Source organism: Rana temporaria, chromosome 12 (genome assembly GCF_905171775.1).
Source record: "Rana temporaria chromosome 12, aRanTem1.1, whole genome shotgun sequence".
Taxonomy (NCBI): Eukaryota; Metazoa; Chordata; class Amphibia; order Anura; family Ranidae; genus Rana; species Rana temporaria.
The window spans coordinates 90,662,389-90,678,700 of record NC_053500.1 but is presented as its reverse complement, the minus strand read 5'-3'; positions in this window follow the sequence as shown (position 1 = coordinate 90,678,700).

Sequence of the window (16,312 nt, the reverse complement as noted above, 5' to 3'; positions counted from 1 at the left end):
GATTCTGGTATTGAATCAGTGGAGACATCTGATGAATCCATCGCTAGGGATTACTCCTCGGACGATGAAAGTATTAAGTCTGTTCAGAGTAATGTTATGCAACAATGTCTCCATCGCCTTTTACTCAGAGAAGGGCCCAGGCAGGGAGACCGACCCTTAAATGTTTTTTTATGTAAAAAGGGGGGTCACAATTAACAAGTTACATAGTTACATAGTTACATAGTTAGTCAGGTCGAAAAAAGACACAAGTCCATCCAGTTCAACCACAAAAAATAAAAAACAAAATAAAAAAAACACAGTACAATCCTATACCCCCAACTCCATACCCACAGTTGATCCAGAGGAAGGCAAAAAACCCCAGCAGAGCATGATCCAATTTGCTACAGCAGGGGAAAAAATTCCTTCCTGATCCCCCGAGAGGCAATCGGATTTACCCTGGATCAACTTTACCTACAAATCTTAGTACTCAGTTATATTCTGTACATTTGGGAAAGAATCCAGGCCTTTCTTAAAGCAATCTACTGAGCTGGCCAGAACCACCTCTGGAGGGAGTCTGTTCCACATTTTCACAGCTCTTACTGTGAAAAAACCTTTCCGTATTTGGAGGTGAAATCTCTTTTCCTCTAGACGTAAAGAGTGCCCCCTTGTCCTCAGTGTTGACCGTAAAGTGAATAACTCAACACCAAGTTCACTGTATGGACCTCTTATATATTTGTACATGTTGATCATATCCCCCCTTATTCTCCTCTTCTCAAGAGTGAATACATTTAGTTCTTCTAATCTTTCCTCATAGCTGAGCTCCTGAATTCCTATTATCAGTTTGGTTGCCCTTCTCTGCACTTTCTCCAGTTCTCCGATATCCTTTTTGAGAACTGGTGCCCAAAACTGAACTGCATATTCCAGATGAGGTCTTACTAATGATTTATACAGGGGCAAAATGATATCTCTGTCTCTGGAGTCCATACCTCTCTTAATACAAGAAAGGACTTTGCTCGCTTTGGAAACCGCAGCTTGGCATTGCATGCCATTATTGAGCTTATGATCAACTAAAACCCCCAGATCCTTCTCCACTACAGATCCCCCCAGTTGTACTCCCCCTAGTATGTATGATGCATGCATATTCTTAGCCCCCAAGTGCATAACTTTACATTTATCTACATTAAACCTCATCTGCCACTTAGTCGCCCAATTAGACAGAGCATTGAGGTCGGCTTGTAAATTGGAGACATCCTGCAAGGACGTTATTCCACTGCCTAGCTTGGTGTCATCTGCAAAGACAGAAATGTTACTTTTGATCTCAGACCCAATATCATTTATAAATATATTGAAAAGTAAGGGTCCCAGCACTGAACCTTGGGGTACACCACTGATAACCTTGGACCATTCAGAGTAAGAATCATTAACCACGACTCTCTGAATTCTGTCTTTCAGCCAGTTTTCTATCCATTTACAAACTGATATATCCAATCCTGTAGACCTTACCTTACACATGAGCCGTGTGTGCGGAACTGTATGGAACGCTTTTGCAAAATCCAAATATATCACGTCCACAGCCACGCCTCTGTCCAGGGTTTTACTTACCTCTTCATAAAAGGAAATCAGGTTTGTCTGACAACTTCTGTCTTTCATGAATCCATGTTGTCTGCTGCTTAAATAGTTTTTTTCCAGCAAGAACTCATCCATGTGGTCTTTTATTAAACGTTCCAGTATCTTCCCAACTATAGAAGTTAAACTAACAGGTCTATAGTTACTTGGTAAAGACTCTGTTCCCTTTTTAAATATGGGCACCACATTGGCCCTGCGCCAATCCAGTGGTACTATTCCTGTCTTTAATGAGTCCCTAAATTTTAGATACAGTGGCTTTGAAATGACAGAGCTCAACTCACCTAGGATCCGTGGATGGATGCCATCAGGTCCAGGTGCTTTATCCACCTTTATTCTGTCTAAATATTTCTGGACCATATCACTTTTGAGCCATTGTGGATTTGGGGCTGTGTCTCTCCCACCCCCATTTTGGACATGCGCTCCCCCATGCTCCATTGTATACACAGAGCTGAAGAAAGCATTTAATAAATTTGCCTTCTCTTTGTCCCCAGTCACCCACTCTAGATTATTTTGTAAGGGGCCTACATGCTCAGACTTCACCTTTTTACTATTAATATATTTAAATAATTTTTTGGGGTTTGTCCTATTATCTTTTGCAATCTGTCGTTCGTTTTGAATTTTTGCATCCTTGATTTCCTTTTTACATATCCTGTTATATACTTTGTAACATTTAAACAACACTAGTGTTCCTTCATTTTTATATTTTTTAAAAGCTACTTTCTTATTGTTTATAGCTTTTTTAACTTTGACCGTGAGCCACATAGGTTTTATTTTAGCCTTTTAAACTTATTGCCCATGGGAACATACTTTGCAGTGAGGTTCCACACAGTCTTTTTGAATAATTCCCATTTCTGTTCTGTGTTCATCTGTGCCAATAGTCCCTCCCAGTCCAAGTCCTGGAGAGCAGCCCTCATCCTTGGAAAATTTGCTCTCTTAAAATTTAGTGTTTTAATATTTCCTGTATGTATTTCTTGCTTATAGTTAACATTAAATGAAATCATGTTATGATCACTGATACCCAGGTGTTCTTTTATCTGAACATTAGTAATAAGCTCTGCATGGTTTGAGATTATCAGGTCCAACAGAGCATCATTCCCAGTTGGGGCCTCAATAAACTGCACCATAAAATTGTCCTGCAATAGGTTTTTAAATTTTTGTCCTTTAACTGTCCCAGAAGTGCCATTAATCCAGTAAATTTCTGGGTAGTTAAAATCCCCCATTATTATCACCGTCCCAGCCCTTGCAGCCCTTTCCATCTGTGCAAGGAGCTGAGTCTCCACCTCCTCATTAACATTGGGTGGTTTATAACAAACTCCAATGATTAATTTTGAACTACGCACATCTGTATGTAGTTCCACCCATAATGCTTCAGCCTCATCACACTCTCCATCAACCAGGTTCTCAAGTGAGTGACTGCACGGAGGCAGAGCTAGCAGACAGGCCGCAGCTCCGAGCTCCAGGCTCCATGAACCTCCCCAGGGAATGAGGTTTCCAAGATGAAAAGGTAGCAGAAGGCATCAGAAGGAACGTAAGGAACGGACTAACCTTCGCTATGGTGAGGGGGCTGAAGTGCGGCAGAACAGCCCGGCTCCCGTGTGCGGATACAAAGGGTTGAGACTTTCGGGAGAGAGCAAGGAAGGCTGGTCCCAGTGCCCTGTGACGTAAGGCGGTAAAGCACTGTGCTGTATCTGGTCTGAAGCGGCGTGCAGGGATCAGCGACCTGAGGGAAGGAAGTACGGCGGTGCCCAGCCACAGACACCCAGACGTTTGCCGCTAAGGAGAGCCGGGGGTCACGAAGGAGCGAGCGGTCCGGGAAGGAGCAGAGGTCTAAGGACTGAGGGCGGACTGAGGATCGAGGGTGGAGGACAGAGACCCGAGGAGCTGTCTCCCCTGTCTTCCCTGTAAGGGGGGGTAGTGCAAACCAGCAATATCTCCTAGCCCGGCTCCCCCGCTCAGGCTTCTGTTAGGGGCCAAAGACCAACAGACTATCGTCCTGTAAACATCCGGTTGGACGGATTGGAGGGAGAGGGACCCTCAACAGAGTCAACCAGACAGCTGGGTCTAGAGAAGTATCAGCAGCAGCAACAGCAGGTAGGCCAGACTGTGTTTCTATTTTTAAAGTTGAAAAGAGGATTTAAAATGTGTGCAGTCCTTTCAGAGAATAAAGGATCAAAGATTTATGCAGGAAGATTCAACACTTAAATACATGACGTATAGAAAGTCAGGATCCGAAGGAATTACAGCTCAATATATATAATATTTATTTAATATACCACAATATATCCACTTATTTTACTGCACCTGCTGCATTGCTGTACCTGCTGTGCCTGCTGAAATATATAATACCTAAATACAACGGACAGTCGTCCCTCCTTTGTGGGTAAATACATAGGAAGAACTGTGGTTATAAATTATAAATTAAAGGCCAGATCCTTCAGTGTTATACACTCAGCCATCAGCCACTAGCCATAGTCACTATCAGCCAAACACGTAGAATTGGCCTTAGGGCATAAGGCAAGCAAGAGCCTGAACCGGGATATAAGTCTTTTCTCCTCTTCCTTTTTTTTTTTTTGCTATTAAATCTTTTTAAAGAGGCCACTGACCATCCGGTTCATCTTCCCTTTTTTCTTCTTCTTGGAGTCAGGGAAAATGGTAAAGAAAGCTCCAAAAGCAAACCAGGGGAGGTACTAAGCAAAAAAACAATTAAAGCCTATCTTATCTCTGAAGGTGAAGCTCAATTGGGGAGCCCCAGTACAATGGGGCCTAAATCCTGCCCAATTGACTCAATTAAGGAGAAGCCTTCCCCAGAGAAAGTTACGGACATGGGGGAAAAAGTGGGCGAAACGATAGCTGGATTGTCCCCGGGAAAATTCACTCCAGGAAAGGAGAAAGTAAAACCTCCAATGACAAAACCCCAGAAACAAAAAATATAGGAAAAGTATTGAGCACCCCTGAGAGACAACAGCAAAAGGAAACAAACCAAGAAGAGCTACAACTACCCCCCACCAAGCAAGATATGGCAGATATGATTGACATGATTTGCCGTTTGGAGCATACTATTAAAGGTGAGATGGGAGCTACAAGGAAAGATATACATAGGGGCTGATTTACTCCCTATAGAAGTCTATGGGAGAAATCACAAGTGTTAATTTTAAATGTTAATATGCAAGTTTTGTCCTAAAAAGTGTTTTGGGACCTGAGTCCTGCCCCAGGGGACATGTATCCTTTTTTTTTTTTTTTTTTTTTTTTAAACGGGAGCTTTATCGGGAGTAGTGAATTTAATAATGCTTAAAGTGAAACAATAAACGTGAAATATTCCTTTAAGGTGGCTTGGCAATGGCTGAGTGAAGACGTGCATAGCTGGAGCTCCCGGCCTGAGTCGACCTGACCACTGACCACCTCTAGACCCATGCTGGCACGGCATGATCACCCCCAGACGGTATAGGACACGTTCGGCGACCCGTGGGACCCGTCACCAGACATCGCAGCCTGGGATACGGCAATTCCTTAGAGACCCGCAGAGAGCATCTCCGGGCACCATTGTAGCTGCACCTTGTGGGATCTCTATGGAGCCCCCCAGCTCCTCGCCGCCGCCAGCCGCCCTGACACCTCCTCCGAGCGCGGGGACGTATGCGGGAGCTGTGGTGGGCTTACAAACACCCTGGGCTGGCCTCCCACAGAGCCAGAGCAGGATAGATGATGATCTGCGCGCCCTGCTCCGTGCCCTCCCGACGAAGGCGGCTGGGCCTGTAGTGGCGGCTGGGCCTGAGGCGGATAGCAGTTTGGCGCATGTCCTTCCACCACCGAGGATTGCAGGGCGCTTCAGTTTGCCTCCTGTTCCTAACTCCTTCTACTCCGCTTCCTCATCCCTACCCGCCTCCTCATCCAGTCAGCGTAACAAACTTCAGCACAGCCATGGGTAAACGCCAGCAGGCAGTTTTAAAACTTTCCTGTTTGGGGGAAAAACCACACCACCGCGCAGGAGTTGTGGAGGGGACATGGAACAACAGACCACATGAGTGGTTGGCGTCAGTGAGCCTCAAGCCGGGCCTGGTGGTGTGCGATAACGGGCGAAATCTCGTAGCAGAGAGCGTTACAGCATAAATTTTGCTGACACTTTAGGAATCCAGCTAAGCTGGTCGGTGCCCCGCTTTGGGAGCCCTATAGCACCCAGGGTGGTCACTGTCTCCACCCCCTTGTGGAGCTTTTCCTCTGCAGGGCGGTTATTCATCCCTTCAGCCTTCTACATTCCCACCCCTCCTGTCTTCCTTCTTCCTTTCTTTCTCTCTCCCCCCCCCCTCCTTGGGGTATTCCACAGGCATGGACGAACTTACCATTGTCACACTGAACGCAAAAGGGCTTAACGTCCCAGAGAAGCGTCGTATGCTCCTGAATGACATGAAGCGCATGGCCGCGGACGTGGTGTTACTGCAGGAAACACATTTCCGGAATGATAAGTTCCCTATCCTACAGAATAGGTCTTACCCGACGGTCTACCACTCCACTTTCTCAGACGCCAAATCCAGAGGGGCCTCCATCCTGATTTCAGCAAGAGTCCCATGGAGTCCCACTGACGCGGAAAAAGCATTCGATCGCGTTAATTGGGATTTTATGTTTTCAACACTACGTCATGTGGGGCTAGGCGTGAATATGCAAAGATGGATATCTGCGGTCTACACATCTCCGACGGCCAGGGTTAGGGCTGGCAGCGTGATCTCAGACTCGTTTCCCATTACCAATGGGACGAGGCAGGGTTGCCCGTTGTCGCCCCTGCTCTTTGCGCTCTATCTGGAACCTTTTTTGGGACACGTGCGGATTAACCCAAACATCACAGGGATCCGGTTTGGCTCCTCCCAACATAAGGTCTCGGCGTATGCGGACGATCTGCTATTCTCCCTCGCCAACCCACTAGTATCGCTCCCAAACTTAATGCAAGAATTTGAGACATTCGGAGCGCTTTCCAATTTGAAAATTAACTTTGCCAAATCAGAGGCCATGGGAGTGGGGCTACCACCAACACAACTAAACCACCTCCAGACCAGTTTCACCCTGAAGTGGACAAACACACGCTAAAATATTTGGGTACACACATACCCCCGACGTTCTCGAAGTTGTTCGAACTTAATTTCCCTCCTCTATTAAAATCGATTTAGTTATTATTAGCTAAGTGGAACACGGGCCTGCATTCCTGGCTGGGCCGATGCAATATTTTAAAGATGACGATTCTCCCGAAGCTGCTCTACCTGATGCAGGCCCTACCCATCCATATACGGACGTCATACTTTAGGCAGGTGCAGTCAGTATTCACAGACTTTGTCTGGGCTAAGAAAAGACCTCGCCTAGCACACAAACTACTTGTCCTCCCGAAGCTTCGGGGTGGCCTGGCACTACCTGATGTGCGGACCTACTACCATGCGGTCCATCTCGGGAGACTGATAGATTGGTGGCGTCACCGAGATACCAATCTCTGGATACAGATAGAACAGGCCCAAAGTACGATCTCCTTAGGAGGGACCACATGGTGCTTTCACTCACTCCCGACAGACCTTAAATGCCACCCTCTTATAGGGACCTCCTCACGACTCTGCTCCCGACTTTTGTCCCAGTTGTCACTGTCATCCCCGAATTCACCTCTATACCCCATACTGGGGAACCCCCAGTTCCTGCCTGGTACGCAGGACGTGGTCTTTCGGGGTCTGAGCGGGACGGGCCTCAACCAAGCCTCACACTTCAGCGCAAGGGGGCACTGGAAAACAATCTCGGAACTTACCTTCCCTTTGGGCCCGTTCCGCCTGGACTTCCTGAGAGCGTGACAGTTAAGCCACTTCCTCAGCTCAAAGAGGCCCCCTGATGATAATGGCCAACCACTTACAGCGCTGGAGGACCTCTGTGCCTCCACGGGGACTCTGAGGCATACACTCTCACTGGCCTATGATCTACTGATCTCGCCATCACCTGACTTTGTGCCCCCGGGTATTCTGAACTGGGAAAAGGAATTAGATCGCCAATTTAACCCAACTGAGAGGCAACACATTCTTCGATACACGCATAAGTCCTCTATATGTGCCAAGATCCAAGAGACCGATTATAAAGTCATGTCCCGTTGGTATAGGACCCCTGTGCTGTTGCACAAGTTCTACCCAGTGACGTCAGATCTTGCTGCGCTGCTTGGAGGATAAAGGTACTTTTAGGTAGATTCACGTAGATTGGATTAACTTTAGTTGGCCTAGCCTAGCCTGTTTAGGCTACACCGGCCCTAATCTGTAGAGCAAAGTTGAGATTCACCAAGCATTTGCGTGCCAATGTGCGCCGGCCAAACCTTAATTTGGAGGCTTAAGCCGGTGCAAGTGGAAGTGGATGTCAACTTATGTAAATGATTGTCTGAGCGTGGTGCAGTGGCTTACGCCCGGCCTAACTTCAACGGAGCATGCGCAGTGATGTTTTAGCCGGAGCGCTTTCTTGTGCGCATGCGCGCATCTAGGTCGGCCGAACTTCCTGTTGTAGGCCGGCCTATTGGCTAGGCTCGAGCGTACAAGTACGGCCAGACATGCATCCGGTCGATGCAAAATTACATCCCGCTCCCCCCCCCTGAGCTTGGTAATTTTGCCCCTTGCTTTTCAGTTTCGGATTACGATGTCTGCTCCAGTGGCTGCTCCCGTGGCATCTCCTGTCACCCACGTGGGAAAAAAAAAAATTACACCCCAGGAGAGGGCTATTTTTATTGATGGGATAGAGGAGTTCTATGAGTCCCTCCATGGCCCTTCCAGCCGGAATACGACGCGTGCAACTAGGTCAATGCCCTTGGCAATGTCCCTCGCCTTGGCCAGCATATTTTGAAAAAAATATACGATATGCGGCTTCGGGTGCGGGAGAAGGTAGCCAAAATCAGGAAGCACCGACTGGCACTGGGGGTGGACCACCCTGCGATGTCGTGCTGACCCGGAGGAGGAGAGGATCGCCCGGTGTCTGCACAGGAGCAGGTTGAGGGGATTGAGGGGTTTGATTCCCGGAAGATGTCTTGAGGACAGTAAGTGTGTTTTATATTTTCCTATCTGGTGTGTCATGTGTGGGGTGGGGGAAGGGAACATGTGACAAGTGTGTGGGTCCCCCAACTGTGACTGCTTTATGTCATCCACAGATGTGCAGGAGGAGGCGGGCCCATCTGGGGTTGTTGGCCGTCCCACCACCTCTTCCGAGGAGCCACATGAAGGACCCCCAAGATGTTGTGAAGGAGGGGACAGTCCACACCCAGGTCATTGAGGTGGTGTTGGACGAGTCGGTGGACCTAGGCCAGATCGGTCACAATATAGAGGAGTGCATTGTGATGGTGGACCCTCTACCACCTCCACCCCCATTATAGGAAGCCCCTCTCCCTCACCCACCAGCAGGGCACCACCACCAGGGGCTCCCCATACACCCGCTCTGTTGCCTCTTCTGGCCCAGGAAGGCGACCAAGAAGACCAGGGGTGTAGTGGGCGACGTCCAGGAGAAGGGGATCGCCCAGGACCAAACCCTCCAGACCCAGCATATGGGGGATCTTGCTGGGATATGAAGAAAATCGCACAGGATACTGGACATCTGAGGGAGGCTGTGCAGGATTTGAGCTGTAACAGCTCTGCAGTGGCCACCTGCATGGTCGACCTGTCCACCAAGGTGGATTGCCTTTGTGAGGCTGTTAAGGCCAACACCACCGCGGTGCAGGAGGAGGGGAGTGAGAGGGCCAACCTCACCGCCAGCTGAGGATGCAGGCCCAAACTAACCTGGTCCTCAGCAGGATTGCCGCTGCCTTGGAGGCCAGGCAGCCGTCACCTGGCAGGAGTGGGCCACCTCCCGATCGTCCAACCCCCCACCTCCCCAGGCTCCGCCGAGGCAGCCGTCACCTGGCAGGAGTGGGCCACCTGCTGATGAGCCTCTTGCTGATCAACCCCCCCCCCCCACCAACCCAGGCTCCGCCCAGGCAGCTGAGGAGCCAATCTGCTGCCACTAGGCGAAGCCAAAGAAAGGCAAAATAAAAGCCTTATTTTCTTTTTTGTTTTGCTCAGGTCATGAGCTGTATTATTTAGTTATTTGCTCAGGTCATGAGCTGTATTATTTATTTATTTATTTGCTCAGGTCATGAGCTGTATTATTTATTTTTTTGCTCAGGTCATGAGCTGTATTATTTATTTATTTTGCTCAGGTCATGAGCTTTATTTGAGTTCTGCCAGCACACGGTGAGGAGTGCTGCTTCAGTGTGACTGGTGTGTGAATGGGGGGGGGTGTCACTCCTGCTGGCAAAGGGGTGTCACCCTCTGCCGTGTGAAAGGGGTATGAATGTACAGTGACATAATTGGAGCCTTGGCGTGGCGTTGCTGCTCCCAAGTCCCATCCGGTGTCCTTGGGTCTAATCCAATTAGATGAGGATGAGATGTCTCTGTGCTAGGGACCCCAGTGGTGTGCATGCGTGCATTCTCATTGTGACATGTTTAATGTGTGTTTTTAACGTGTAAATATGTCTTCTGTGAGGCGTCTTATGATTGCGGCTCCCACAGCAGACGGGTTATCCTCAGTTATGGGGGGATTGTGTGGTTTGGGGGTCAGGTCATCATGTATGTCAATCTGCAGGCCCTTTCTCACGGCGTAGTTGTGCAGCATGCAACATGCCCCGATGATCTGGCACACGAAGTTGGGGGCATACAACAGGGTACCCCCAGACTTATCCAGGCATCGGAAACGGGACTTCAGGAGGCCAAATGTACGTTCCACCACTCCACGGGTACGTGCGTGTGCTTCATTGTATCTTCTCTCTCCTGGGGTTTGGGGAGTCCGGTATGGAGTCATGAGATGGGGGTCCATGTGCATATGCAGAGTCACCTGGAAGTGAAAAAGACAGGAGGATGTTAGTCAGGCATGTGCCCCTCGTGATGTCTGCATCATGGGAGGGGACAGTCATACCTGACACCCATGTCACTCACCAACCAGCCAGGTGTCCCCATACATGTTCTGGTCAAAATCTGTTGGGATGTCGCTTCGACGGTATATGAAGCTGTCATGGCTGGATCCTGGGTGTTTGGCATGGACATGCCATATGAGGCATTGGGCATCGGCTATCACCTGTACATTGATTGAATGCCAGTGCTTGCCACACGTGTGCAATCAATGGCCCCACGGTGCGTGGGAATCTGTCAATTCTATAGAAATCCATCAATTGCCTTTTACTGCAGGTGCTGCTGGGTGGGTCTGATGATGTGGTGGGACATGCGTCCGAGGATTGTGGGGATAACCTGGTGCACACATCTGCTCATGGTGGTTTGTGACATCCCAGCCACACCTCCACTTGTCCGCTGAAAAGAGCCACTGGCAAGGAAATGGAGTGTTGCCAGGAACCTTGAACAGTGGCATGCACTGCTTGTGAGCGGTGTGTTGGGCTGGTGATGTCCATCCTGCAGGATTGTGGTTAAATCCAGGATGGCTTCACGGCTGAATCTGTAGATGCGATACACCTCTGCTTCCCCATGCAAAGACGTTCATGCGCGTTCGGTAGATCCGCTCCCCTTCCCTCCTACGAGTCCGTGGACCCATTAGTAGTGCTAGGAGCACGCCTGCCCCTGGCATGTTGGCACACAGATGTGTTGTCCTGCAAGTGTGGGTGCTCTGCTTGCTCAGCTCGTCCGTAACGCTGCTGCTGGAGCTGCTCTCCTGCTGACCTGTGGTCCAGGTGCCAAAAAGATTTTCCACCTTTTTGGTGGAATACTTCAGGCCTGATGTAACCGGGCTTAGCCTAAGTCTGGCACACTTTCATTCGCGAATCGCTGTATCTACGTAATTTGCATATTTAAATAGGAAATCAATGCAAGCGGAAGATGCATCGCGCCTAAATATGCGCCCGGCTTAGAAAAGTTGCATCGGTCGAAAAACAGGGTATACAAAAAATCTGTGATTCGCCACCTGCTAGACGCAGCCAAGGCCTGCATCCCTCTTCTCTGGAAGTCACCACACCCACCGACTGTTGCCATGTGGCTCCGGAAAGTTGAAACTATACAGCACATGGAAGACCTCATCCTTACAGAGCAAAAGAGATAGGAGACATACACCAACACCTGGCAACTGTGGAATGTTTTTATTTTCTCCACGGAGGGCCAGGCTTTACGGGGGGACACAGACGACACATCTACCAGTTGAAAGTACAGATATGCCCTCCCAATCGGTCCTGTAATCCAAATTGGCACCTTGGAGGCCACTGTGGAAGCGCTTCCTTGGTGCCCCTTGCCTGTGGATGCCTCTACTCTTGCTTTGTCCTACTTTTACCCTCACCACACTACACTCCACCCCCCCTCTTCCTTCTTTCCCCCCCTTTCCCCTCTATTTTTAGTTTATTTCCACCTGTTCCCCGCCTTAGGCCTTGAATCCCAGGTAAATGTTGCCTGGATGTTCCTACCCCTATGAGAAAACGGAAAGGACTGAGCGGTGCTCATGGGGCAGCGGCCATCTGTCGCACCATTATGAAGACACAGCCCCGGCCTCCCCCAGGTGGGAGAGCTATGGGAGACCTCTTAGATTTTATAAGACCGTTACATTGGGACCAATTTCAGGAATTCTGTGAGCCACACTTGGGACACACTATGTTGTGATGGTTTGATACCAGGTTTACATGCTTCTACCTGTAATGACGCTTCTGAGATACTGTTTTTTTTTTACATGTCGTGACTCTGTACATATACCAATGTCTCTCTGTTCTGTGCATTATTTTCTATCTTGTATTGTTGCGGCCCCTGTGGGTTTCTGCTCTGTTCTGATATAAATAAAAAGATAAAAAAAAAAAAAAAATATTCCTTTAAATTTCGTACCTGGGGGGGTGTAAAGTCAACATGTGAAATAGCACATGTTTCCCGTACTTAGAACTGTCCCTGCACAAAATGACATTCTGAAAGAAAAAAAGGCATTTACAATTCACTCGCGGCAATAATAAATTGTCGGCTCCCGGCATTTCTGAGAGGATAAAAATATGCGTGGGGGTCCCCCCAAATTCAATTACCAGGCCCTTCAGGTCTGGTATGGATATTAAGGGGAACCCCGCCGTAAAAAATGTAAAAAAAAATGACGTGGGGGTCCCCCCAAATGTCCATACCAGGCCCTTCAGGTCTGGTATGGATTTTAAGGGGAACTCCACCCCAAATTTAAAAAAAAATGGCGTGGAGTCCCCCCAAAAATCCACACCAGACCCTTATCCGAGCACGTTAACCTGGCCGGCCGCAGAAAAGAGGGGGGGACAGAGTGCGGCCACGCCTCTCCTGAACCATACCAGGCCACATGCCCTCAACATGGGGAGGATGTCCCCTTGTTGATGGGGACAAGGGTCTCATCCCCACAACCCTTGCCCGGTGGTTGTGGGGGTTTGCGGGCGGGGGGCTTATCGAAATCTGGAAGACCCCTTTAACAAAGGGGACCCCCAGATCCCGGCCCCCCCCTGTGTGAAATGGTAATGGGGTACATTGTACCTCTACCATTTCACCCAAAAAAAATGTAAAAAATGTTAAAAATGACAGTAGCCGGTTTTTGACAATTCTTTTATTAATATCTTCTTTCCTCGCTTCTTCTTTTCTTCTTTCATTCAAGTTTCTTCCTCCATCTTCCTCTGCTTCTTTCTTCGGACTTCTCGTCCGCATCTTGCCCAGCGTCTTCTTCCATCTTCTTCTCCTTTCGTCGGCCTTCTCATCCCGCATCTTCTTCTTCCTCTGCTTCTTTCTTGGGTCTTCTCGTCCGCATCTTGCCCGGCGTCTTCCTCCCATCTTCTTCTCCTCTGTCGGCCTTCTCATCCGCATCTTCTTTCATTGGATCATTTTTACTCTGCAACTGTTTTTTGCCCATCTATTTGGACATTCAAAGTTTTGGGGGGTTCTGCTGTTGATTTCCTTCTCATTTTGGACTGCCTTAACAATTGACTAACAAAGTTTTCTAAGCGTTTGGTCCCAAATAGCAGATTGTTGTATTACTCCGAAAGGTTTTTTCTACGGTATGGGCATCATCCTTTTTTTTGCTATTTTTTGCACTAGCACTTTATTTATATATTCATTTATGCATTTTTATTATATTATTTCCGCATTAAGTTGCGACTCCTAGCGCAACTCATCTTTTTTCTTTTTGCGTGTATATCACATGTTTAGCGTTGCTGCTGGAATTACTCACTATTTATTTATTTATTTATTCATTTATCCATTTGAAATTCATTTATATTCATTCTCCTAGCGCGAGGAAACCCCCCCCCCCTCTTTCCTTTACTTATTTTACTGCACCTGCTGCATTTCTGTATCTGCTGTGCCTGCTGAAATATATAATACCTAAATACAACGGACAGTCCATCCCTCCTTTGTGGGTAAATACATAGGAAGAACTGTGGTTATAAATTATAAATTAAAGGCCAGATCCTTCAGTGTTATACACTCAGCCATCAGCCACTAGTCATAGTCACTATCAGACAAACACGTAGAATTGGCCTTAGGGCATAAGGCAAGCAAGAGCTTGAACCGGGATATAAGTCTTTTCTCCTCTTCCTTTTTTTTTTTTTTTTTGCTATTAAATCTTTTTAAAGAGGCCACTGACCGTCCGGTTCATCTTCCCTTTTTTCTTCTTCTTGGACAGTCAGGGAAAATGGTAAAGAAAGCTCCAAAAGCAAACCAGTTGGAGGTACTAAGCAACAAAACAATTAAAGCCTATCTTATCTCTGAAGGTGAAGCTCAATTGGGGAGCCCCAGTACAATGGGCCTAAATCCTGCCCAATCAACTCCAATTAAGGAGAAGCCTTTCCCAGAGAAAGTTACGGACATGGGGGAAAAAGTAGGCGAAACGATAGCTGGCTTGTCCCCGGGAAAATTCACTCCAGGAAAGTAAAACCTCCAATGACAAAACCCCAGAAACAAAAAATAAAGGAAAAGTATTGAGCACCCCTGAGAGACAACAGCAAAAGGAAACAAACCAAGAAGAGCTACAACTATCCCCCACCAAGCAAGATATGGCAGATATGATTGACACGATTTGCCGTTTGGAGCGTACTATTAAAGGTAAGATGGGAGCTACAAGGAAATATATACATAGGGGCTAATTTACTATTATCACTGCGCTGCGCCGGTTCATGGCTTAATTAGTACTCCGGGTGAAGCCTTAATTAGGCGCATGATCCGGTGTAGCAGCGGGCGCAATGCAAGTAATATGTAAAGCCGCCGCCAAACTCCCTATAGAAGTCTATTGGAGAAATCAAAACTGTTCATTTTAAATGTTAATATGCAAGTTTTGTCCTAAAAAGTGTTTGGGGACCTGAGTCCTGCCCCAGGGGACATGTATCAATGCTTTTTTTTTTTTTAAACGGCCGCTTTTTCGGGAGCAGTGAATTTAATAATGCTTAAAGTGAAACAATAAAAGTGAAATATTCCTTTAAATTTCGTACCTAGGGGGGGTGTAAAGTCAGCATGTGAAATAGCGCATGTTTCCCGTACTTAGAACTGTCCCTGCACAAAATGACATTCTGAAAGAAAAAAAGGCATTTAAAATTCACTCGCGGCAATAATGAATTGTCGGCTCCCGGCAATTCTGAGAGGATTCATTCATAAAAAAAGGCGTGGGGGTCCCCCCAAATTCAATTACCAGGCCCTTCAGGTCTGGTATGGATATTAAGGGGAACCCCGCCGTAAAAAATAAAAAAAAATGACGTGGGGGTCCCCCCAAATATCCATACCAGGCCCTTCAGGTCTGGTATGGATTTTAAGGGGAACTCCACCCCAAATTTAAAAAAAAATGGTGTGGAGTCCCCCCAAAAATGAACACATTGGGAACATAAGGAGAGGATTTAGAGAACATTCTGTTTCTCGGCATTATAGGGAGGTGCATGCCAGGGATCCTAGTGGCACTTCCTTTATTGCCATTGACATCCTCAAACCCCACTGGAGAGGTGGATCAAAAAGGATAGCGATATCAAAACTCGAGATGAGTTGGATATATCGCATGAAATGTCTTAAACCGCAGGGTTTGAATGTGGACATAGAGGTCAATGCCTTTTTAGACAATTCTTAGTGATCTCTTGCTGAACTATTCATTTTCTTCCCCCCTTTCTTGCCACTCCAATTTTCTGGGTCCATCTGAGGATTGTATACTATTGAAATTTGATACTAAAGATGAGGATAGTATACGATTATCGGTTTAATTTTTTGCCTTTAAGATCCGTGTGGGACCCCTTGGGGAGGTAGGTTATCCTTCTGGGGATTGTTCTTGTCTCCAATAGGGATTTACCTACCTGTAATACTCACATATGCTGGTTAAATGGCAATGCAATTTCTTTATCAACCACTAGAGGGCTCTCAATGTGATATTTTAGATTTATTAATTTTTAGATTTTTTATGTTTTGACCTTTATGATTTTAATGTATAAGGAGAATACAGATGTCAGCCAACTGCGATTTCTCTTTCAGATATTAAAATCCCTGTTTTGGCTGATATGATATTAATTTGGGTATAATGTTCATGCTGCTATCTTTCTGGCGTTTTTAATAGATGCTATAAAGTGGTGACATGAATTTACCCGTTTTTAGGTTAATATGGTGTTATCTGTTTATGTATAGTAAGAACATACGATGTGACAGACAGTGACTCTTTAACCACTTCTCTACTTTGGGTGTTTTTCAGATTTGGCGTTTACAAGACTAAAACATTTTTTTTTGCTAGAAAATTACTTAAAACC